This window comes from Helianthus annuus, chromosome 12 (genome assembly GCF_002127325.2).
Source record: "Helianthus annuus cultivar XRQ/B chromosome 12, HanXRQr2.0-SUNRISE, whole genome shotgun sequence".
Classification (NCBI taxonomy): Eukaryota; Viridiplantae; Streptophyta; class Magnoliopsida; order Asterales; family Asteraceae; genus Helianthus; species Helianthus annuus.
Window position 1 is genome coordinate 119,114,717 of NC_035444.2, and position 27,390 is coordinate 119,142,106.

A 27,390-nucleotide genomic window follows, 5' to 3' on the forward strand; every position below is an offset into this window, starting at 1 on the left:
GGCTGATTTGGACAAAATTGCCTCAAAGATGGAGTTGATTATGCGAGGAATCCCCATCAATCAGCCGTTTTATACTGGGTGCGGGATAGAGGAGGAATCATGTGACCACATATTTGCTTTTTGTCTCTGGTCAAGGACTGTTTGGTGGCATGTGTACAGGTGGCTGAAGATCCCCATCATGGTGCAGGTGAAGACAGTGGCTCAGATTCTGGATTTCTTTACGTCTCAGATTGGATCAAAGAAATGGAGAAGGCCGATTCACTTGGTGGCCTTAGCTACTATATGGAGGCTATGGGCGATCCATAATGACAGAGAATTTAATGGAAAGAAGATAACGGAATTGAATGTTTGAAACTCCATCATCTTTGCTTTCACATTCGCCAATCTTTGCTTTCAATTTTAAAGACCTACTGCAAGCGGTAATTCTCACCACCTGCTGGTCATATGGAAGGGCGAAACAGACTTATTTTTTTGGGCAGAAGAGTTATTCTTGAGCAGCTCCTAAGCGAGATCAAAACAATGTCATTCATGTGGGTCAAAAATAGAGCGAAGCGTATTGAGGTAGAATGGGACAACTGGCAAATATTCGAGGTTCAAATGTTTAGCTTTGTCCATTTGCAGTAGGAAGTAATGTTGTACAATCGGTATGATTCAGTATGGTACGGTATCGGTACTGTATTGTTGTCAAATCAACGCCACCTGATTTGATGGTGTATGATCAGTAACTTTGATTTTTTTTTTGTTGTAATTGTAGATTTAGTGAAACAACTTATTGTAATGTGCAGGAGGAAGCAGGGAAACAAGTTTGTATGCGTATCGAATGATAAAATTGATGAACATATGATGTGGTATCTACTGTTCTCTCTTAATTTGCATAGTTAATGTTTTTTCACCTTGATGAATGGTTCAGTATGTAAATGATAAAATTGATGAACATATGTATTTACAGGTTAATTGGACTAAAGAATATATTTGCAAGGAAACTACCTAACATGCAATACATTGTTCGTCTTGTGATAGATAGGTATGCTGTAAGCAATATAGTATGATTTCTCTCTACGAAATAGTTCAATAATGTAAACATAGGAAGCAGACTATTCTCTACACGGGAAAATTGGGGGGGGGGATTATTTCAAATAGAAAATATAATATAGTTGGGTGACATTAATTGATCTGTAGATAAAATCTGATTAAAGTGTTTAGATATCTAATAAACCAGAGAGGAGGGAGGTGTCATATGATGTTGCTGTATTTTGCATTTAGACTTGATATCATTTTACACCTTTCTGTGTTGTATCTAGCATTACCGGGAGTTTAATGGATGCCGTCTATCTTAATAAAACAAAATTGAGTCAACTAGGTTTGTTTGCTTCCATTTATTCGTAAGCTAGATTGTTCGAAGCTGCTGGGTTTAACTTCTAATGTTTCATGTGGTTCTTATATGATTGTTTTTTGTTTTCTTTATAATCATATATGAATTGTGGGCATACACTAAATGACCCTGTAATATTATTTTATGCAGAAGCCACAAATCTGTAATGGCTATCAGGCGTAATACAGGTACGGGTCCAAAAAACGAAAAATAGTAATAATAGCAATAATAATTCTTTTGTTGCAGAAAGTTTTGGCAGCTCATGGTGCAACCAAGGTCAGTGCATATGTCACTCATTCAGTGTTGTTGGATCTGAGTTTGATTTTGATTGTATTTTATGTTTGAAATTAAGATGAAAGTGGATGAGTGTGCAGCGGAAATTAAGATGAAAACAAACTTTGCATACAATCAAACGAGAGTAATACTTTTATCAAACATCTTTACACAATGAACCAAAGGATTGAATTTATTTCAAACACGATTACACTAATTGATGAATGAATGCAAACTCCCCCTCAGCCAGAGCTCAGCAGTTTGTTCGTGCAAAGAAGACGAATGATGCAAAGAGCTAATAGAACAGTACAAAGTACTGAACTATTTATAGGCACTTGCAAACTACTGAGTATCTTAGCTGACGTCACCATGAAAGTGACATCTAACCTCCTAACAAACTCTAACCTCTGATCTATACAGACACTGCTTGTGTTAACTACTGCTAATACATTCTATTACAAAACAGACTTTAGAACAGCTGCTGCAACCTTCTACTGCTGTGAACCCAGCAGCACTTGTCCGGATCAGCAGTGCTTGACTCAAGGCAGTAGATTGAATCAGCAGGACTTTAGTCTTCCATTAGATCTTTACTTGAGCAGCAGTTGTAGGTCAGCACTTTGCCAGATCAGCAGATAGGAGGTCATCAGTTGTTGTAATCACTTTCAAGGGGAGAGATTTGTATATCAACATCTGCTTATTCAGGATCCACTGCTCTGATCCAGTTTTGGCTTTAATTATCTGTTCCTCTGATAGGGTTCAATCCCAACAATCTCCCCTGGAACAGATAATGCCAAAACCCTTCATTATTTGTGGACATTTTATTGCCTCATTAACAGCTCCCTTATCTGACCTTTAAATTGTAGTTCAAAGTCAAGGGCATCTGTATCTTCATCATCCCTGCTAAGTGGAAGATCAAGGAGATCCTGCAAATCTTCAAGACTCAGGCCAAGAGCTTGTTCCCTTGATATTTTCTCCACTTCTCCACCAGACCTGAGCAAGGTCAATACGCAGGTCTGTTTGTCAGTTTCCCACTTTTGTATTTTTGAGCCTGGTGGGTTTCTTGGGAGATGCTTATTTGCAGAAGTATTTGGTGAGGCTGGTCTGTTCATCACTGGCTGAGCAGTTGTAGCAGAGTTTTCCAGTTTAAATTCTTCTTTAAACGTTTTCAACAAGCCTTCTTTTACAACGGCATTTCCAGTAAGAATTTCTTGAACTGTTTCAGCACCTAACTCCTAACTGGCTTTGTCTCCTTCTTTTGTAGATGGCAGTACCAGTTGGAGCAGTGGCTCTCCTGATTTGCAGCTTTGTTGGCCTTTTTGAAACCTCTGCTTCAGGATAGTCAGGTTTTTGAGGAATTTTTGGATCTTTCTTTCTTAATTCCTCTAACCTTTTGTAGGTTGACCTGATCACATCTTCTTTCCATCTAGCAATTTGTCTTTTTGTACCAAAATCAGCAGCAACCAGTTCTTCTTTCATTCTCTTTAGTTCCAACTGTTTGTCAGGTACATTCTTTTTGAACTTTGTCCAATCAGGAGGAGTGTGAGTGACTTTCCTTTTTATCATGTCTTGAATTCTTGCTGCTTCAACTTCAAGCTCAGGAACAGTCCACTCTTTGTACATGTGTCTCTCTCCTTTGTATCTCTTGTGAAACATAATGCTTTCAATGTAGTCTTTCTTCAAAGTTTCAGCTGCTCTTTCTGAAATTTGTTGACTGACATTCTTTGCAAAACGTTCTAGGGAACTGACTTGTGTGAGCAGATATTGGTAGTATCTTGATATCTTTGTCAGATTTCCCTTGTGTGTTTCTTTTCGAGATATCCTCTGCTTGCTTGGCCTTTATCTTCAAATATTCATCAATATTTTTGGGCCAGGGATATCCTTTGATTGAAGGCAAAATCCTTTTGGCAGGGTCATCCTCAGTATAGAAAGATTTTATTTCTTCTCTAACAGCTTCTAGTTCAAGAGGAAATTGAACACCTGCAGGAGGTAAGGGTTTGTGCATTGGAACTGAAGAAAGTGGAACTGGTTTTGGTATATTGACAAGAGCTAAAGGTTTTGAAGCTGTTTGGGATGGTGCGGTGACATCATCTTTAGGAATTAGCCTTCTCCTCTTTATTTGAGGAGGGACTGATGATGTTTTGGATGGAAAGGTGGTTGTAGTGGCAGTGGTGGGTGATAGACTAACAGCTGTTGAAACAACTGGTGTTCCAACCACTGTTGTCTTTACAGCAGAAGTTATAACAACTGCTGTCTTCTGCCTTTTGACAGGAGGTGATTTTGATTTTGGTGGTGATGGTGGTAAAGCAGTGGATGTAGTGTGTGTTGAGATGGTGTGTGTTGAAGTGGGAGCAGATGTTGAAACTATTGAAGTACCAGCAACAGCTGATACAATAGGAGTTACAACAGCTGTTTTAGGTGGTGGTTTTTGAGCAGACTTTGATCGTCTGACTGGAATGGATTTGGGTAGCCTTACTTTTCTTGTAGGCTTCTTCTTTTCATCAATAAGATTTTCATCATCTCTTGACCCTGAAGTACCCTGATCCGGATAATCCACCTTGGCTTTCTTTTTGGCCTCTCTATCCCTTTTCACACATGCAAGTGCTTCTGCAAGTGCATTTGTGGTCACATCAATTTTCTTACTCCCATCTGGCAAAGGAATCTGTTTGGTCATATTTGAATTTTCTGGTGCAAGGTAGAGACCATCTGTTATTCCTTTCCTTCTCCATTCCTGAATTTTCTCCCCCTTTTTGGCATTATCTTCGGGGAGTTGATCAATGAAGAACACTGGTGGAGGAGCAGTGCCAGAGTTGTGCAGGATCTGAGTTTTGAGAGCCTTTAGATCAGCCTGAGTGTCTTTGAACCTAGACTCCATAGCATTTCTCAGCTCTTGAACATGTTTTTCATGTTGCTGATCTGCTATTTGTGCTTGATGATGGAGAAAAGGTTGAAATAGATTCCAGAGCTCATTTGTAGCAGGTGCCTGTTGGAGAGCAGGTGCTTGAGGTGGAACAGCAGTGGATTGTACCTTTTGTACCTGTAACAACTGTTGGAGCATATCTTTGAGCTCTGCAACAGAGTTATCAAGTTTTTCAACACGAGCCGTCAATTTCTGGTACTTTAAATCATCACCCAAGTTAATGGGATCATCTGATTTCCCACTAACAGTGGTTTTATCAGTGGTAGAGGTAGGGAGTTTACTCCAAACATTAACCACTGATGCCCCTTTTTCTTGGTACTGGGGTCTTCTTCCTTCAACACTTGGCAACCTTTTGATGATGCCAGTAGGATAAATAAATCCACTGGTGGTTGGCAGAGGTGCTATAAAAGGAATTGCCTCTAAGGAAGTCTTATTGATGTAACCACTGTCCAACTGTAAACCAGTGGGTTCAACAGTTGTAGTGGCTGCTTCACTTGGATTTCCACAAAGAGTTACTTGTAACTCAATGGGTGTAACCTCCTCAGGTTGTGTTGGTGGGTTAGCAATGAATGATACAGCAGGCTCAGTCATTTGTTGAGGCATATTCTCATTGACAGGTGATTGAGAAGGACTGAGTAATGCCTGGTTCAAATCAATTGCATCCAACAGTAGTTGTGTTTTTGGTGGAATTGTGGATGTGATGGTTGGTGTAGAAGGCAGACTTGCTCCGGGCATTGAGCTGTGGATGATGGAAACGAGTGTATCCAGAGCATCATGATGTGGTGGCCCTTTGTGTACAACCTGTTCTTTTTGTGAAGAAGCAGGAGGAGTTATGGTTATGGGTTGAGATATTTGTACCAACTGCTGTGAGGAAGAAGCAGCAGTGGTTTCTTGTGACATTTGTGTTGTCACAGACATTAACTCTGGTATCTCATCCTCCAGAGTTGCCGTTTTGATTGGTTTGGGGGGGGGGGGTTTTGATTTTTCTTTTTGTAAAGCTTTTTGGGTTTTGTAGGTGTGGGTTTCAAAACAGTTGGTCTGCTGCTTTGATCACCTAGAGCAGTAGGCTCAGCAGCAGATACCTGAGGAGCAGTGGTAGCTGCTAAATTCTGCTCAGGCACCTCTGCTTGTGTTTTGCAAGGTGCTAACATTCGTGAAAAAGTTTCAGATGTTAGGCAGTTTATTACAGGTTATTTCACCTTGGTTTATTAAAGCTAAATCATTCTTACTGAATTTCTTTTCAAAATAGTAACTTAAAAACCTTGGAAATAGTAAGAATGATTTGGTTTCAACATTTTTAACCAAATCTTTAAAGATTTCCCGAGAATAGTTATAATTTTCTTCTTGAAGAATTGCATATCCCAGATTTTGAATCTTTATAGGGATCTCATTAAAAGAAGTGGTTTTGTTTGAAACACATAGTAGGAGGGTATGAAATAGGAATCTGGGTGCCGGAGGAAAATAACCTTTTTCTAAGGTTAGTTTCGTCATCATTGTGGCTTCGTACCCTCTTTCAATGAAGTTAGTGTGCAACTCGTTTTTAGTGAAGGAAGTTTTACCTGCCTGATCATCGAGTTGGAAGACCTCGGAGATGGATTGTGGCGTGATTTGGACCTTTTTACCCTTTATAGAAGAGTGTATGGTGGTTGCAATGTCTCCTTGTTTTTCAAGGGTTGCATTCTTCCAAAACTCCCTTTGGGTCGCCAAATAGATTGGTGCATCGGCGGTGAGCAAAGTTTTGTACTTTGATTTTGCCAAGATGTTAATAATGGAGTCGAAAACATCTGTGGTTCCTGGTTTTGTGAGAAGACCCAGGAGATTGTGAGATTTTTTGTATGGAATTTCAGTGGAAGTTGCCTTTTGAGAGGCTGTTTTCGATGATGATTTGGATGAGGGTTTTGCAGATGGCTTCGATTTTGTCATTTTTGAAACGAATGATCGAAGAAATTTGTGAGAAATGAGAAGAAAAACTGCTTTGAGAAGAGAATTTTTAAGAATTCAATTCGACAGTAAAACCCTGTTTTGATGGTGAGTGTGGGATTTTATGGGGAAGAAAAGTGAATGCTGACGTGGCAGCCGTTACAAAAGGTCTGACTGCTATGTACTGCCCACGTGACAACCACTGGTGAAAATGAAGGACAGTACTTTTGATGAAAGCAACTGATGAAAGCAGTGGTAAGGGGGCAGTGGATGATTTTTACTATCAGTGGATAGCATATCAGTGGATAAGACACTGCTTTTGAACAACAGAGGTTATCAAGAAATGAGAGAATAGAGGTTGCCTTTCAGCAGTGGGCAGGCTTTTTGAAGTAGAGCAGACTTTTGAACAATCAGTGGTTATGGCAGACTTTTAAGGATTTTAATGAAATTTTCATTTTTAGCTATTTTTAAGGATGGATTTTTGATTTTCTGAAAACATTTTGTTGCTTTTATTCATAGAAAAACAAGATGTTGCTTGTTATTCCATGTTTAGCATCCCAATCCTAGAGACCAAGCTTTCAAAAGTGGCTGTATCAAGTGCTTTTGTGAGCACATCTGCCAGCTGGTCTTTAGTTGGGACATGATGCAGAGAAATCAAACCTTTTTCATAGCAATCCCTCACAAAGTGATGTCTGATGTCGATGTGCTTTGTGGTAGAGTGGGAAACTGGATTTTTTATGATATTTTCTGCTCCCTGGCTGTCCAACATGAGTGGTGTCTTTAAGGCAGTGATACCAAAATCCAGCAACTGATTTTGAAGCCACAGGAGTTGGGCTGTACAGCTTGCAGCAGCAATGTATTCAGCCTCAGCAGTGGATGTTGAAACTGCTGCTTGCTTTTTGCTTTGCCAAGAGACTAAGCAATCACCTAGAAACTGGCACCCGCCTGAAGTGGACTTCCTTGTGGTGTGACATCCAGCAAAGTCACTGTCTAAAAAACCTGAAAGCTTGATATTCCCATTAGCTGGATACCAGATACCAAGTGTGGGAGCACCTTTTATGTATTTGAGAATCCTTTTTACAACAATGAGATTTGATTTTCTGGGAGCTGATTGACTTCTTGCACAGACACATGTTGCAAACATGATGTCTGGTCTAGATGCAGTTAGGTACAATAAAGACCCAATCATGCTTCTGTAAAGTGTTTGGCCAATCAGCTCATCCTTTTCATCAGACATGACCAGCTTATTTGTGGCCATGGGTGTGCTGCATGGTTTACAATCATTCATATCAAATTTGGTTAAAAGTTCTTTAGCATATTTGCTTTGATGAATGAAAGTTCCATTATGCAATTGCTGTACTTGGAGACCAAGAAAGCATTGTAGCTCACCCATTGCACTCATTTCAAACTCAGCTGTCATGAGTTCTCTAAACTCTTCACACATTTTGGTACATGCGCTTCCAAAAATAATGTCATCCACATAAATTTGGACAATCATTAAATCATTCCCTCTCCATTTAAGAAACAGTGTTTTATCAATGGTACCTCTTTTGAAACCATTTGAGAGTAGAAAGTTGGAAAGAGTTTCATACCAGGCTCTTGGTGCTTGTTTCAGGCCATACAAGGCTTTGTTTAGCCTGTAGACATGATCAGGATAAAATGGATCCTCAAAGCCTGGAGGTTGACATACATACACCTCTTCTTGCAATGTACCATAGAGGAAAGCACTTTTGATATCCATCTGAAACACCTTCATGTTGTGGTTGAGAGCAAAGGCCAGGAACAGTCTGATAGCTTCCAATCTTGCAACAGGGGCGAATGTTTCATCATAATCAATCCCCTCTTCCTGTCTGTAACCTTGAACAACAAGCCTGGCTTTGTTCTTGACAACAATGCCCCTTTCATCTGTTTTGTTCTTGAAGACCCACTTTGTGCCAATGGGACTAACCTCTTTTGGCAGTGGTACAAGCTCCCATACTTGTTGTCTTTTAAACTGTTGGAGCTCCTCTTGCATGGCTTCTACCCAGCTGTTGTCTTTTAGTGCCTCTTGGTACTTGACTGGCTGATGGAGTGATAGAAAACCAGCAAAAAGACAAATGTTTTGGGTTTGGCTTCTTGTGAGCACCCCTTCATTTATGTTGCCAATGATTTGATCAGGTGGATGAGATCTCAAGAAGATTAAGTCTCCTTGGTATGGTATGATGGCATTTGTTGGTGAAGACTGCAAATGTGTATCATCTGAGCTAACCACTGCTGGAGACTTTGATGACCCAGCAGTGGCTTCAAAAGGTGGTGGAATGGGTGGTAATGAAGTGGACCACTGCTGACTTTTATCCACTGTTTGAGGACTTTTGTCAGCAGTGTTTGAGGATGTGGAAGCAGTGGTAGATGGGCTACTTTGGTCAACAACTGTTGAGGTAGCAATGGTTGAGCTTTGGCAGCTGTTTTGAACAACTGGTGCTTTTCCCTTTGTGGCAAACCTTTGAGGGATGATGATTTCATACCCATAGTCTGGTGATGTATCCTCTGATGAACCTGCACTGTTAGTCTTGATAGCAGTATTTTCAAAGGTGAATTTTTCAAGATCAAACAGATCAGCAGGATTTGCTGGGATTTTCATTGATGAAAGTTCATTGAACTTTACATCCAAAGTCTCCTCCACTACCTTGGTCCGTGCGTTGAACACTTTGTAGGCCTTGGCAGTGGTTGAGTATCCCAGAAAATAACCACAATCAATTTTGGCTGCAAATTTTGAAATGGAATCTTTTAAGTTCAAAATAAAGCATGGGCAGCCACACACCTTGAAGTATGAGATCAGTGGTTTGATTTTATACAGAATTTCATAGGCAGTCTTTTTGTGCCTGGGGTTTATTAAAACTCTGTTCTGGACATAGCAAACAGTGTTTACTGCCTCTGCCCAGAAAGTTAATGGCAAACCTGAATCTGCAAGCATAGTTCTGGCAGCCTCAATCAAAGTTCTGTTCTTTCTTTCAACAACCTCATTTTGCTCTGGTGTTCTAGGGATGCTGTACTGCCTTACAATCCCTTTCTTCACACAGAAGGCATCCAACTCCTTATTTTTAAATTCTGTGCCATTGTCACTCCTAAAGCTTTTTACTGGAAGATCAAATTACTTTTCAACCTGTGTCACAATGTCTTGCAAAATGCCTGCAGTTTCATCTTTAGAGTGTAAAAAGAAAGTCCATGTAAACCTAGAAAAGTCATCAACTATAACCAAACAATATCTTTTCTTTTTGAGGCTCATGACTTGAACTGGGCCAAACAAATCCATGTGTAGCATTTGCAAACACTGGGTTGTTTTGGACTCTTCAATGGACTTGTAAGAACTTTTATGCTGTTTTCCTTTTAAACAGGAAATGCAATGTTCAGGACATGAAAACAATTTTTGTGGTAGGCCTCTCACCAAACCATTTTTTGAAATTTCTGTGATAGTCTTAAGATTTGTGTGCCCCAGCCTTCTGTGCCAAAGTTGTGTCTCTTTGTTAGAGGTAGCTGAGAACAGACAAGCATCAGCTCTGGGACACTCTTTTGACATATCAACAACATAAACATTGCCACTTCTTTGAGCAACAAGTTTAGTTTGACCAGTTTTGATTATTGCTTCAATCTTTTTGACCATTTCTGGTCCAACAATCCTACAACAATCTTTTGTGAAGAATGACCCAAACCCTTTGTCACTCATTTGTGATACACTCAGAAGGTTGAATTTCAGATTGTCTATTAGATTGACATTTTCAAATTTTACATTTCCAGATTGCACTGTCCCAGACCCTAGAACTTTCCCTTTACTATTATTCCCAAAGGATATATCACCCCTTCCATGGATTTTAAAGTCTTTGAGGAGGGCTTTACATCCTGTCATATGCCTGGAGCCTCCACTATCTACATCCCACAGACTATCAAAGCATGCAGAAGCTCCCTGCACATGAAGTAAAAGGATTAGTTCATTAAGGGCTCCAAAGCCAACAGGGCTTTGGATGGGGATTCAGCAGTGTCTGGTATGGATGTAGAGTGATGGACAGTGGTTAGGTCAGGGGTTTGGATAGTTTTAGTACTGTTTCTTGCTAACCACTGTTGAGGGTCTTGACCAATCACCTGCTGGTAACCAAAAGGATGCCTATTCACTTTAGGTTTAGAGGGCCTTTTGTAGGTCTCATAAACGTGTGGAATCCTTTGGTAAGACTGTTTTTCCTTGCCTTTTCTGAACTGATTGGCTGGAGGTGCATCAGTAACCTGAACATCTCTCTTGACAGATGTTTGGTTCAGCTGTTTTGTGACAGCTGTTTGAACTGGTACAAACAGTGGTTGCTTTTTGGTGAATTTGACCGATGGTGATGCTGATGGACTCAAGGATGTTTTAGCAAGGTACTCATTCTTTTTGATATCAAAGTTTTTGAGATACACACATGCTTGAGTTTTGTGGTTTGTTTTACCACAAACAATGCAGCTTTCAGCTGAAACTATGACACTTGTTTTGTTTATATCATAAGCTTTTAAGTGGAAACAATCTTTTGTTAGATGGTTCCTTTTCTCACAGAATTCACAAAACAGGTTATCAATTTTTTCTTTCTTCTTTCTCTTTTCAGACTCCTTTGCAGCAGAGGTTTTAACCACTGCTGGGATGTCCTTAAGAGGAATGACTTTAGCTTTTGGAGCTTTAACACCATCAGTTGATGTAAAGTCCATTGGCTTGAAATTTTCAAGAATATCACACTCATCAGACCATCTTGGTTTAAATTGATGATTTTCAATCTCCTCAAAAATAGAGGGGCCCATTGGTCTGTCAAGTGTGATTTTGTTACCAAGTTTGTCAGTGATTTTCACTTCTTGGCCATTCTTGTTTGTGGGGATGAACTCAACAGTTACATCAGTGGTTGAAACAGATTTTTCAAAAGCAGTGTTTTCGTCATCATGTTTTCTATAACCAACCCAAATTTCACATTGCTTTTTATCTGTTTCTCAAGCATAACTTCATACCCTTTGCATGATTCCACCCATCTCTCACATGTGATCTGGGTGGATTCTAACTCCTTTTTGCAACCTTGGTATTTTTCTACCAAGGTTTGAAGTTGGGTTTTGGTTATGCTTTGCTCTTCTTTCATGCTGCAAATCTCTTTCTCTTTTTCAGCCAATTTGTTTTTAAGTTCTTTTAGAGACCTTTCAAATATGACTTCATCAGATAAGATTTTATCACGAAGATTTTCATTCACCTCTTTGATGTTAGCAAAAGCAATAATGCAATTGTCAGAACACAGTTTATCAAGAACTTGAGGTGATACCTTTGCAGCAGCCATCATTGCACAATCACATTTAGGATTTTCCTCATCTTCAGCTCTCTCTTCTATCTCACCTGTCTTTTCTTCTTCGGACCATGGATCTGTCAGTGGTTCAATCAGGGTGCCTGAACTTTCTTCCAACAGTACTTCATTTGCCACAGGAGTAATCACTTCTTTAATCACCTCATCCACTGTTTCAGAGACCAGCTGTTCCTCTTCAGATTCAACCCCCTCCTGTATTGACTCTAATGCCATCAAACAAAATTCATCATGAGAAGAAACATTAGAAGCATAGAGTGCAAAATTTTCATCACTGAGGTCTTCAGGCATACTGCTCCAGTTAACAAATTCTTGAGTAAAGAAACTTTGTTGATCTGGTTGTTTTGCTACTGGAGCAGTGGTTTGTGGTGCAGGTTGCACTTGTGCCTGGGGAGCAGGGGTTTGAACATATTGGATCTGTGGAGCAGTTGTTTGGACATAATGCACTAGCACAGGAGCAACAGCATAGTGAGCAGTGTTCACATGTGCTGCTGGGGCATATTGGGCATAGTGCACAGTGTTTTGATTTTGAGGTCTAGGATTTGAACTAGGGTGAGTGATTATGGGACCAGTTGTTTGACTCCTACACTCTCTAGCAAAATGTCCTAACCTGTTACACTTATAACACTTGATTTTCGATTTATCCAACCCAACCCTTAGATTCCCATGCAACCCTGGGAATTTTCGCCCTGTTCTTTTATAAAACTTGCTAGTTCTAACACTTAGCAAGGCCAGTTGGTGCAGGATGTCCATTTCCTCTAGATCTGTGGGGTCGAAATGCTGTAGATCATTGAGTTCAAAGCTTAAATTGTCTGACATCTGGTTTTCATTTGCAGTGAATGCATAACCTGTAGAGTGAGGATCAGGGTTGTTAAAATTTGCACCAGCAGTTATGTCAATGAAGTGATCATAACCCTGATCCTTACCACTACCACCAGATTCTTCTTGACCCAGAAGAGCAGTGTTACCGAATGAATAATCATCAACGGTTTTCCCTGACTCTTGTAACTTCCTTTTCTGGTTCAACTCCCTTTCGTAGGTCAGGAGTCGACCATGGAGTTGGGTCAAGGTCAGATCCTTGAACTCAGGTGAATTTCGGGTGACAAAAGCTATTGTGTCCCATTTTTCTGGCAGTGACCTGAGGAACCTGCTGTTTTGAGTTGAGTATGTAAAAGTGGTTTTAACAAGCCTCAGTTCACTGATGAGACAACTGAAACGCTCAAATTGTTGCGTCAGTGATTCACCTTTAACATGACAAAATGTTTCATAATGTTGGTTCAGGATTTCCCTATTGTTTTCTATGACTTCTTCGGTACCTCCAAACTGTTCCTTAAGCGCGTCCCAAAACTCTTTGGCATTGTCACAATGTAACAATCCAGCATATATTTCGTTGGGCAGCGCTGATGCTATGATACTAAACGCTTTAGCATCTAGTTCAAATTTTTTATAATCCGTTTCAGTATAATTTTCAACAGGTTTTGGAACTTGTTTTTTAGCATCTTCAGCGCTTGGCACTGTAGGAACATGAGGACCAAAGATGACAGATTCCAATGTAACACCCCCAAAATTCCACCTGCGGAAACCCCGCGAGGCGTGTTACGCATCAGAGTTCGAGCCACCAATCACATTGAACCAGCAGTAAATACTTAATAAAACATGCCATTAATTACCAATAGAAATTGTTAAACATGATATCAATTCTCAAGATGTTGTGTAGCGGAAGCATGTAAATAATCGTTTAGCAAATGTTTCATAATAACACTTAAAACCAATGTATCAAATGTAAGTTAATCCAAGAGCCTCGATCCATGACCACTCCAGCACTCCCAGATAGCAAGTCCATGTTCCAAACGTTAATGACCTACAAGCATGCAAACAAGTGTGTTAGACTACGCTGGTGAGTTCAAGGTTTTGTTAACGTGTTTTGTTACCAGATGTATGTTAATGCGATTCAATGTTGCGTTACGATGTCGTTCACGTTAGATACCCTAGGGAGTGTGCCCATATGTATCCGGGGAGTGGGTACCCCTTAACGACCGATGCTATGTTGTACCGTATGCAGCGTCAATGATGGGAATGCCTAACCCCAATGCCCATAACCAGGCATTGGTCAAAGTCAAGGTATCAAACAACCTTGACAAGCTGTAGGAGGTCTTATATCCGCGTTGTATTCACAAGTTGTCCCAGTAATTAGTTCACGCCCGTCCTTACGGCCCGGTGTGAGGGTGCCAAACCTAATAGCGCTATCAACTAATTACCCCATTGCCCTCCAGGCAATCCGATGATAGATCCCATGTTCAATAACCAAAACCGATTAAGTTGTTTACCCAAAGTTTCCCTTCCAAATGTTTACCAGTTGTCCCAAACCACCGGGACGCATGCTTGAGAAAATGCAATGAACTCACCTTGGAGTGCTCGGTATGTTATGTTACACTATCCGTTCCGATTGATCAACCAAACCCTAGTGTTGTTACCAGTAACAGTCAGTTTCATATGCACATACAACAAGTATTCTCTACACATATCACGCTTATCGCGTACACAGATTTCACATAACATCATACCAGTCACAACAGTAATTCATGCGACACACTAGTTCGGTATTGTCGTATATTCACATAGCATATATTCGGGTCACATACCAGATCACATTGCAAGTTCATGTTTCAGCAAACACCCAAACAGTCCATTATCATTTATCATAAAAGTATGCGGCCCATTAACATAGTTTAGCCCAACAAAGCATGCGGCTACCCATACTTGTAACAGTTGCGCGTCCCATTGTGTTATCCCTCGGCCCACTACAAATGCACGTATACCCCAACCCTGTTAACTAAGTCCGTGTACGTTAAGACTAGTGCGGCCCAGTTACGAATGAAACCCAACAATAAATCTGATATAAGCGAATGTGTGGGCTTGGCTGGTGACCCGGGGTCATGCAGCCCAGCCATGCTCGAAAGAAGTTAAGCAGGCCTTCACCCCACTCCTCGGCCCCATGTTTCAAATGTTTCAGCCAAATCAATTGTAACAGTTTACAAACTCTAACTAATTTCCTAGTTTCCATGGCTTATTAATATAATTCTTGTACATCATCAAAGCATCATATTAACCATTCGAAACTGTTATATCTTTAACATTATACCATCATAGATTACAGCTCAAACATCATATGGTTCAACCAACATTAATAGAGTTTAACGTTAACATCACCATTTAACCAATCATTCGCACACTATACTAGAAATTATGTAGCTGTAATATACCGTTACGCATTACCGACTAACATTACTAGCAGATTTTCCCCTCATCAGATGTACGGCGGCTGCCCTACCCATCTCGCAGCCCAACCCAATATTACATTACCAGCCCACTATATGTATCCTATTTTTTTTAAGTTGCAGCCCAAATAGCTTCCGACCCACCCAGTACCCTGTTTAGTCGCATGGCCCAAAACCCTTTTGTATAACTAACTAATTAACTTACAAATCTGATCATCATACAAGCCCAGGTATATTTTTATTATTAACAGTAACTTATTAATAGGCAAATAACAATCCAAAAACAAATAACAAAATATCTTTGATCACCGATCCATGATAATGATCAACACTTTCGGTCCAATCACATGGCACAAATATCCAATCCTACCATCGCAAGGTCAATTATTAATAGTTTCTATCATGTGCAATACCCTAATCATCTTTCAATCATTAACGGCAATTAGCACATATTCCATGCAAGGTCAATTATTAATAATTTCTATCATTATACTACTCGGATCAGTAGATCTCATTCATGCGACTTCAGATCATGAACACAATTCAAGAACAATTAACATTCACCACAATAGATCACAACCACTTAAACCAAAGAGAATTAAATTAAGTCATGGTAACTACACTAACCGAGATAGAATGTGTGAATCACAAGGAGTGGAGCTTCGAATGCCAAGTTTGTCGTCAATCATCAGAGGAGGAGAGGGGAAAGTAGGGTTATGTTGCAATACTCTACGTGCCCTCATGTATGCGCAGGGTTTTTAAGAGTTGGACTTGGGCGACTTGGGCCTAAAATGTTTGGGCCAAGAGTAACCAAGAGGGTATGAGGGAGTGTGTGATCGAAGCCCAAAATAATATGCGGCTGACTGAGTTTATAAACCATCACTAGCGTCTAACAACGTAACAATCATGCATAATCAAGTCACGTTGGTCCATCTTACATCACACACACCTAAATACGTGTAAACGGAACATGATGAGCAATAATACAAGTTAGGTGTTACGAGATTAGGCGATTCCAATCCTTGAAAGTTTGGGTTGTCACATCATCCCCAACTTAAAAGAAATTTCGTCCCGAAATTTGAATAGCGGTCACAGAAGAGTGAAGTGATAGATCAGGATGACTGTGGGTTTTCCTCGGGTGCCACATCATCCCCAACCTGAAAGGGAATTTCGTCCCGAAATTCACCAGTTGCATCCGGATTCAATTCAACATTGCCAAATAGGTTAAGGTGCTTGAGCTTCATCTGATCTTCACGTTCCCACGTGAACTCCGGTCCATGTCTTGAGTTCCAACGAACTCTCGTGATTGGGATTTGACTATGTTTACGCACCTTGACTTCCTGGTCCATGTGTTCGATAAGTTCCTCCAGTAAAGGTATCGCACGTGTTTCATCAGACAACCACTGCCTTAGATCGAAACATGAATGACATCGCGTACGTCACCTGATTCGTCGGGTAACTTGAGTTTGTAGGTTACGCTACCGATTCTTTCCAGACTGTTGAATGGTCCATTGTGACGTAAGTTAAGCTCGTCATACTTCCCAAGCATTCCACACCCTCCCAGGGTGAGACTTCCAACATGATGCGATCGCCTACAACGATCTTCCAGCATTCTCCAAGATTATCAGCTTTCCTGATGGTCACGCGTTGCCGCCAATCGACTTCCGATCCAAACAACCTTCTCAGGAGTTTCGACTACCATTCCTAGGCCAGTGGTTAGGTTGTCAACCATCTCAGTCCAACAAGGGGATTAGTGTTACTGTTGCCTGATAACTCAATCAAAGGCAGATGTCCTTCCAATTTTTACTAAGCCCATCACACACATGCTCGCAGCATGTCTTCGAGCGTCAGGGTGGTTCATTTACTTTGACCGCTTGTCCTATGGTGATATGCAATGCTCACGTGTAGATGTGAGCCAAGGGTGTTGTGTAAACCCTACCATAAATCAGGTATAGATCAAAACCAGAGATGACAGGAGTTGGTACCTCGTGCCCGAAACGCCGCCTCTCTCAGAGGAATGTTCACAAGCTTGTGGAGACTCGTCAGTTTCCTTGATTGCAAGAAAGTGTGCTGGTAACTTGAGTCCATCAATGATCATCCAAGTGATAATATTTCTGTTTCAAGTTGTAACTAGACTAGTAACAAAATCCTTAGCAGTCTGCTCTCATTTCCATATGGGTGTTTCTGGTTACTGATACTTCACTTTGACTTTCCCACGAGTCAAACATCATTCGCATACATAGCTGGGGGGGGGGGGGGTTCATGCCCGATCACCAGTGCGATATTTATAGATCCTAGTATTTCTCGTCAAAACTCAAATGACTAGAATATCGAGGCCCGTGTGCTTCGCCTGCACCGATTCCCTAAGGTTGTTGTATGGTGAAGTCCATATTCGTTCCATGAATTAGCAAATATCGTCCGTCAAGGTTGCTTCCCCATGCCCTGCATGGGTTAATCTTGAGAACTCTCTTCCCTTAGTTCTTCAAGTTGAACAAGGCAAGTCTGATCAGGTATGTTAAGTTGATAGTGAGCTGCAAAGCTCGTGCACATCCAAGTTTCACGGTCGTAATCCTTCAAGAGTTCCATCCAACGATGTCATTGCATGCTTTAGGTCTTTTCGAAACAACGATACACGGGAGGCCCTTGTGATCGGTCTAAGTAATGTATCTGGTACCGTCCAAGTAATACCTCCAGCTCAAATCCGAGATCGTGGCTTCAACCCCAGGGTATGAGTCGCGTAGTTCATCCAATTAATCCTCCACGTAAGTCATTGCCCTCTCCTGTTGCATCGGTGTGTAACTGAGACTCTGATTCGGACCATCGTGGTATACCACTGAATCACCCGCACCCTCGGGTAAAGATGATGCTCAGTGAGTTGTAGGGTTGGAATTCAAAAGCTGAAAAGACGCCTTGCTGTTTTGTCTTTCACAAACGCAACACCCTGCTGCACTAAAGAGATTTAAGCTGTGCAACCTTCGAATATCCGGTGAGTAAGCTGCGATAGTATCTAGCAAGGTCAAGGAGTTGCTGCGTCCCCGAAGGAACCTTTGGTGTCGGTCAGTTTCTAACAGGATGCATCTTGGCGAGATTCACGTGCATTCCCACTTCGTTGGTTATATGACCCAAAAAGGGTACATCTCGCATTCAGAAGTTACTTTTATCAAGACTTCGCGCGGTGTGGCTCCTCCCTCAGGAGCTCTCAAATAAGATACAGAGTTGTCCATGATGTTCTTTTCTCCTGAAAAGGGTTCAAAGTGTCACCCAACAGCATGGTCGGTTCGCATGATCCATGAGGCTGCTGGTGTGATGATCACTCTAAAGGTCATGGAGTACAAAGTTGTATGTCCGAATTGCGTCTGGTAAGCTTCTTTAAGAACTTTCTTCCCTTGGATTTCCATCTAAAAATAATGCGCTCGTAATTTAATCCTCGAATGAAAGCTCGTCTCTTGTAACTAGTCGATCGGTTTTCGATACATGGCCGCGGTAAACGGTTCTCAACTGTCGTCCCGATGGGTGCTCGATAATTGGTACGTACACACAAAAAAACTTATCTTCACGGATATAACTGGGGCTTCCCAAAGTGAGAATTAGGTCCAACAAACTCTTGTGCAACAATTCTCGTAGTAGATTACACGGTTCTTGCAACCCTCCTGGTGTAAGGCGGTAAGAGTATGAGTATTCGGAGCTCCCTCTAATCGTGAGATCACCGAGTTTCTGACTAATAGTTGTGGTAGTAGACCTGAAAGCTCCTCCAATTGCACTTTGAGATGAGTCACAACAATCGGTGGGTCCTCGATCCTATCCTACTTAGTCTGATCATTAGATATAGTTGCTAATACAGTGAGGTCCTCCTTCCATAGGCGCTTTCGAGGCTGTCATTACTGCCATGATGCTAATCTTTTCACCACTCTGGTACTTTAGAGCATATAGTGACGCTAAATTTCTTCTCACAGGGTACGTCCGGGCGATATGTCCTAATACCCACCAACACTAACTATTGCGCCGTAACTACCAAGGATAGCAGAGGTAACACCGGTGTCGAATGTCTGTCCCCCGCAATATCGAGTTTGCATCCCAACTAACATATGCGGTTTCCGCTGGCCTGCCATCAGCCGGTTTCATAACAGGTTTGGTTTCAAGAAGCATCAGGGTTAAACGGAATCGAGCCGAAGCGATTTGCTATCCATCCATACTACCATGTTGTTATTGTCCTGTCGTCGCCCACGTCAATCCTAAATATCCTTTCGCGAGCACCACTGCTGGTGTTATTGTTACAATCACACGGATTCCTACCATACTGTCATCGCTCCCTTGGTTGTTGTCGTCTTGAATTATCAACTGCCATTACATGCCGTAGGCACCTTCATTTCCATACTGTAAGCTACTATTACAAGTACCTTGATGTCACGATAATTGTTGCTTCTAATGTCGTTGCTCGAAACAGGACTCTACGATCCTTCACCAACGATGTCCATCTCTTCATATTTTGTGCTACTCGTTGTGTTGGAAGTTACACAGTCCACATCCTGGTCGATTGTCATCGTTTACGTTTCGATTGATTCATAAAAGTCGGCTCCCATAAGTTGCTGACTAGAATTAAGGATTCGTTTGGAGTCAATTCGTTGATGTTCATTGTCAATAATTGAAGTCGTTCAAATGCTGAAGTCGGTAGAGTACTATATTTACCCTTATGCCCATCGTTCTTACAAGTTGACTGGGTAAAACACGGTAGGTTTCCAGAGTGTTGCAGGTGTGACCGCCCTTCAGGGTCTGAGATGTGGGTATATTGAGTTCAATCAACAAAGAGGAGTGAGGGGAAAGAAAAGGGGTATAAACCAATCATGGACGCTGCAACATCCACTCAGGGACGTTCGTGCAAGCACCTAGCATTCTACTTAGTTCGCTAGACGTTCAAAGGGACGTTCAAGTAATACTCGATAGCATTGCGATTTCAAAAGGATTCAAAGAGAGGTGAGAAGGTCACATTTGAGTAGGAGACGATCACTGTTATGACTCCTATTAGTTTGTTACGTTTCACACTGATCAATTAACAGAGCGGAACCCCTCCTTCACTTGTTAAGCCTCACTGGGACTCGCATGCACCCCACGTTATTATTATGTGTGCACCCACAATAATATCGTGATTTGCATGCTCATCTCAGCTCCTCCTAACTCATGTCGAATGGTTCCCCCAACTCGAATAGTAAACAAAGAGCATCACATAACATAAGTCACGAATGTTTAGGGAATTACCACCATATCAGTCATATAACACGTGCAAGGGATACGTAAGTTCATACTATCGTGTTTAACGTGCACCAGCGTGCACCACAATGTAACAATCCAGCATATATTTCGTTGGGCAGCGCTGATGCTATGATACTAAACGCTTTAGCATCTAGTTCAAATTTTTGATAATCCGTTTCAGTATAATTTTCAACAGGTTTTGGAACTTGTTTTTTAGCATCTTCAGCGCTTGGCACTGTAGGAACATGAGGACCAAAGATGACAGATTCCAATGTAACACCCCCAAAATTCCACCTGCGGAAACCCCGCGAGGCGTGTTACGCATCAGAGTTCGAGCCACCAATCACATTGAACCAGCAGTAAATACTTAACAAAACATGCCATTAATTACCAATAGAAATTGTTAAACATGATATCAATTCTCAAGATGTTGTGTAGCGGAAGCATGTAAATAATCGTTTAGCAAATGTTTCATAATAACACTTAAAACCAATGTATCAAATGTAAATTAATCCAAGAGCCTCGATCCATGACCACTCCAGCACTCCTAGATAGCAAGTCCATGTTCCAAACGTTAATGACCTACAAGCATGCAAACAAGTGTGTCAGACTACGCTGGTGAGTTCAAGGTTTTGTTAACGTGTTTTGTTACCAGATGTATGTTAATGCGATTCAATGTTGCGTTACGATGTCGTTCACGTTAGATACCCTAGGGAGTGTGCCCATATGTATCCGGGGAGTGGGTACCCCTTAACGACCGATGCTATGTTGTACCGTATGCAGCGTCAATGATGGGAATGCCTAACCCCAATGCCCATAACCAGGCATTGGTCAAAGTCAAGGTATCAAACAACCTTGACAAGCTGTAGGAGGTCTTATATCCGCGTTGTATTCACAAGTTGTCCCAGTAATTAGTTCACGCCCGTCCTTACGGCCCGGTGTGAGGGTACCAAACCTAATAGCGCTATCAACTAATTACCCCATTGCCCTCCAGGCAATCCGATGATAGATCCCATGTTCAATAACCAAAACCGATTAAGTTGTTTACCCAAAGTTTCCCTTCCAAATGTTTACCAGTTGTCCCAAACCACCGGGACGCATGCTTGAGAAAATGCAATGAACTAACCTTGGAGTGCTCGGTATGTTATGTTACACTATCCGTTCCGATTGATCAACCAAACCCTAGTGTTGTTACCAGTAACAGTCAGTTTCATATGCACATACAACAAGTATTCTCTACACATATCACCTTATGGCGTACACAGATTTCACATAACATCATACCAGTCACAACAGTAATTCATGCGACACACTAGTTCGGTATTGTCGTATATTCACATAGCATATATTCGGGTCACATACCAGATCACATTGCAAGTTCATGTTTCAGCAAACACCCAAACAGTCCATTATCATTTATCATAAAAGTATGCGGCCCATTAATATAGTTTAGCCCAACAAACCATGCGGCTACCCATACTTGTAACAGCTGCGCGGCCCATTGTGTTATCCCTCGGCCCACTACAAATGCACGTATACCCCAACCCTGTTAACTAAGTCCGTGTACGTTAAGACTAGTGCGGCCCTGTTACAAATGAAACCCAACAATGAATCTGATATAAGCGAATGTGTGGGCTTGGCTGGTGACCCGGGGTCATGCAGCCCAGCCATGCTCGAAAGAAGTTAAGCAGGCCTTCACCCCACTCCTCGGCCCCATGTTTCAAATGTTTCAGCCAAATCAATTGTAACAGTTTACAAACTCTAACTAATTTCCTAGTTTCCATGGCTTATTAATATAATTCTTGTACATCATCAAAGCATCATATTAACCATTCGAAACTGTTATATCTTTAACATTATACCATCATAGATTACAGCTCAAACATCATATGGTTCAACCAACATTAATAGAGTTTAACGTTAACATCACCATTTAACCAATCATTCGCACACTATACTAGAAATTATGTAGCTGTAATATACCGTTACGCATTACCGACTAACATTACTAGCAGATTTTCCCCTCATCAGATGTACGGCGGCTGCCCTACCCATCTCGCAGCCCAACCCAATATTACATTACCAGCCCACTATATGTATCCTATTTTTTTTAAGTTGCAGCCTAAATAGCTTCCGACCCACCCAGTACCCTGTTTAGTCGCATGGCCCAAAACCCTTTTGTATAACTAACTAATTAACTTACAAATCTGATCATCATACAAGCCCAGGTATATTTTTATTATTAACAGTAACTTATTAATAGGCAAATAACAATCCAAAAACAAATAACAAAATATCTTTGATCACCGATCCATGATAATGATCAACACTTTCGGTCCAATCACATGGCACAAATATCCAATCCTACCATCGCAAGGTAGTTTCTATCATGTGCAATACCCTAATCATCTTTCAATCATTAACGGCAATTAGCACATATTCCATGCAAGGTCAATTATTAATAATTTCTATCATTATACTACTCGGATCAGTAGATCTCATTCATGCGACTTCAGATCATGAACACAATTCAAGAACAATTAACATTCACCACAATAGATCACAACCACTTAAACCAAAGAGAATTAAATTAAGTCATGGTAACTACACTAACCGAGATAGAATGTGTGAATCACAAGGAGTGGAGCTTCGAATGCCAAGTTTGTCGTCAATCATCAGAGGAGGAGAGGGGAAAGTAGGGTTATGTTGCAATACTCTACGTGCCCTCATGTATGCGCAGGGTTTTTAAGAGTTGGACTTGGGCGACTTGGGCCTAAAATGTTTGGGCCAAGAGTAACCAAGAGGGTATGAGGGAGTGTGTGATCGAAGCCCAAAATAATATGCGGCTGACTGAGTTTATAAACCATCACTAGCGTCTAACAACGTAACAATCATGCATAATCAAGTCACGTTGGTCCATCTTACATCACACACACCTAAATACGTGTAAACGGAACATGATGAGCAATAATACAAGTTAGGTGTTACGAGATTAGGCGATTCCAATCCTTGAAAGTTTGGGTTGTCACATCCAACAACCTGTGCTTTGTTGAGCGAGGATGTGACCCATCCTCCTCTGCCAGATGTTGTACTCATTTCTTTTTAGCATAGGTGGTTTAAAAAGAGAACCAATATTGTTTTTATCATCCTGAGATTGTGTCGTCATTCTTGTTGTTTTACAGGTACTGAGAAATCAACTTTAATGGTGATTAATCCTTACTCTGTTTTTCAAGGACGAACAAACGATCAGTATCAACTGTTTTGAGCTGAACTATTTACGTCAAAATGATTGTTAAATCAAATTTGACTGTCCAAGCTCTGATACCAATTGTTGGATCTAAGTTTGATTTTGATTGTATTTTATGTTTGAAATTAAGATGAAAGTGGATGAGTGTGCAGCGGAAATTAAGATGAAAACAAACTTTGCATACAATCAAACGAGAGTAATACTTTTATCAAACATCTTTACACAATGAACCGAAGGATTGAATTTATTTCAAACACGATTACACTGATTGATGAATGAATGCAAACTCCCCCTCAGCCAGAGCTCAGCAGTTTGTTCGTGCAAAGAAGACAAATGATGCAAAGAGCTAATAGAACAGTACAAAGTACTGAACTATTTATAGGCACTAGCAAACTACTGAGCATCTTAGCTGACGTCACCATGAAAGTAACATCTAACCTCCTAACAAACTCTAACCTCTGATCTATACAGACACTACTTGTGTTAACTACTGCTAATACATTCTATTACAAAACAGACTTTAGAACAGCTGCTGCAACCTTCTACTGCTGTGAACCCAGCAGCACTTGTCTGGGTCAGCAGTGCTTGACTCAAGGCAGTAGATTGAATCAGCTGGACTTTAGTCTTCCATCAGATCTTTACTTGAGCAGCAGTTGTAGGTCAGCACTTTGCCAGATCAGCAGATAGGAGGTCATCAGTTGTTGTAATCACTTTCAAGGGGAGAGATTTGTATATCAACATCTGCTTATTCAGGATCCACTGCTCTGATCCAGTTTTGGCTTTAATTATCTGTTCCTCTGATAGGGTTCAATCCCAACAAGTGTTTCCGAAGAACTCTTGGAAGAAATTTGTTCACAAAAATGGTGGTAAGCCTCTCTCTTTAACGCTCTTTATGTCTTTCTGTTTTACATTACACATATATTTGCAAAAAAAAAAAAAAATTCTGATGTAAAATAAGAAGTGTTAGTTCACAGTTTGGACCAAAAAATATGTCTGTGATTTAAAATATGTTGGTCTTCTGTTAATATTTCCATTGTTATACTTCATGCAGATATCAACAAAGATTATGTTTACATATATTGTAAGTTACCGAATCAACAAGTTTCAATTTTGACTGTTGTGTTTGACTTGACTGATATGGTTTCTTTATTCAAGATGGGAAGCTTCCTGCAAGTTATGTGAATAATGAGAGTGTTGACTATCTCAAGAAGTTTGAGCAAAGGAAAGTCAACAAGATTTTAAATCAGTACATTGCTTTCTGTGGTCAGGTTAGAATAGAAAACACTCATATGAAAAATGTAAATATGATGATGATGATAAAAAGATTTGAACTTTTGGTCACAGGTGCAAACGGAAACTCTGAATATAGCGAAATACAATGAGCCGATACCAAAAAGAATCTTACAGGTTATATCGGGTCATCGGATATGCAAGCTGGTGATAGGAATTACATTCTTGAAATCATCTTCAATGTATGTTGACTTTTAACTTCTTTCATTCTTTGACTTTGTGATATTGGCATATTGCAAAGAATAGGGTGGTACTTATGTATGCATGTTCTTGATTTGTGTTCTTGAAGGAAATGTAATAATATATTTAGTAGATTGAAGTATATTCAGAGAAATAAGCCTTATTTCTGTGAATTGTATTTGACAAGTGGAGGGAGATTGTTTTACTTGAAAGAGAGAAACAATTAGGAAGTTATTGAAGATGATCAAGGAGATACAGTAGGTAAATTGAATAAAAAGAGGGGTAGATCAAAAGAACCAGATATCCCTACAGATTTGGTAATTTTTCGTTAGTTAGGCGAATAATTATATTTTGTTGATTATATCTTGAAAGTAAAAATATATCTTTTCAAGGCTGTAACCAGAATCCCATTCAGAAAAGAAAACAACGGAGTTCTTGAGAATCAATGTAGGCGAAGCAAGAGACGCCATTCATACGTACAAAAGAGAAGCCAAAGAAAGCGCGAAAAGATGCTTAAAAGCAGAATGGGCGATTAATCTGTGTACCTCAAGGGTAATTTATCAATCTCAACGTTGAAATCATAACCGTTTTTAATAATTCAAACTATGACCCATTGGCGACGACATTGAAAGTTGAGGAGTGACATTGGTGACACTGTCTGTATGGATTATTATCGGCCGATGAGTTATAGTTTAGAATTATTAAAATCCAAATTGCCTTTTTTTCTTTATTATTTTGATTTTTGGGTATGCAGGTATCGGATCGTGAAACTCTATTAAACAAAGAAACCATGAAACATCCTTCTGGACTATAACAATGTAGCAAAACTACACGGGTTTAGGCTAGATATGTTGCATGATGAGTCTGATGTTAGGTCTGATATTCGGGATTTTGGGAGTTTGTTGTTGCAGCTTTTGACAGGGAGGAATTGGTGTGGGCCATTAGATGAGGTGTTAGATTAGCAGGCCAGGGATTGGCCGTTGGAAGTGGCGATAGAGATTGCGAGAATAGGAATAAGGTGTTCGTGTAGGCATGGTGAAGACGAGGTTTATACGAGGATGACGATGGTGATGAAAGATATGGAAGAGGTGCGGAAGATGGTTGATGATTGGGTAGCGGATGTTGGATGTTTGGTAAACGAGTTTAGCACGGATTTGGAGATACCGTCTTTCTTCTTCTGTCCAATATTACAGGTTAGCATTTCTCTTTGTTGACTGTTGCATATGGTGTTTGTGTCTAATGGGAGTTTGTGTTGGTTGCAGGATGTAATGAAGGATCCATACATTGCTTCGGATGGATTTTCATGTGAACTCAGCGCCATAAAGCAATGGCTAGATATGTGGAACAATACGTCACCAATGATAAATTTAGAATTAGAACACCAATGGCTTACGCCTAATCACACCCTTTGTTCGTTAATACAAGATTGGCACAAGAAAAGATCCATCCCCATCCCTCTAACATAAACCATATGTATCAAAGTATACAATATGTTCATTGTTTGAATCATAGAAAATTGACAAAGTTTCTTGATATTTTATACTTAAACTAGCATGATGCAAAATCGAGTTTAAACACACTTACAGGTGTTGTATATGCGTCAGTCCTGCAGTTGCTTATTGCATATGCATGTTTAATGCAAGACTCAGTTAACATTTTGGAGACGGGTATGCCTAAGCTACGTCCTATATACCACCAGTTGTCAAGAAAAATGCAGACAACCATGTAGTCAAAGGGACCTGCAGAATGACTAATAGCGTTGGCACTGATATTATTTAGCTGGTATTACAAGCATGAGTCAAGTGTACGTCTTTATGTAATATACACGTACCACACATACCACGTATATTTGAAATACTCGATTCCAAAGAATAGATACTCAGCAATAATATCCGAGGAAGACTGGTCTCAACACAACTACCGGCTTGAGGGAAACCATCTACAATAGTAGGTGCAATCATAACTAGATTCATCAACCTGCAGTGAATTGCAGAATGTAGATAATGAGATAAAGATATGATAATAACAAATAAATACTTCATTTTTTTAATAATGTAGTTCTCTCATTATGTGTCTAGATTTCTGTGTAGTGTAAATTTGTCGCAACCCCCGATCCCAAATCCCCGGGAACGAGCGGCCACAAGCCAGTTTCGGTGGTATCACGTTATCTGTCTAATTTGGCAGCGGAAATTTTCATCAGGACCGTAGTTAGGAAATATTTTATCAGAGTAAACCACCACATTTTATAATATTAAACATATGGGTAAAACCCAAGTTTGCAGTACACATAATTTCATAGGGATACACCCTATTTTATTTAAGAAAAACAT

General features: G+C 40.4%; 1 pseudogene; it reads left to right on the forward strand.

Moving 5' to 3' along the window:
* The first annotated feature begins 630 nt into the window (after positions 1 to 630).
* LOC110893436 lies at positions 631 to 27,038 on the forward strand (annotated as a pseudogene).
* Positions 27,039 to 27,390: the final 352 nt, after the last annotated feature.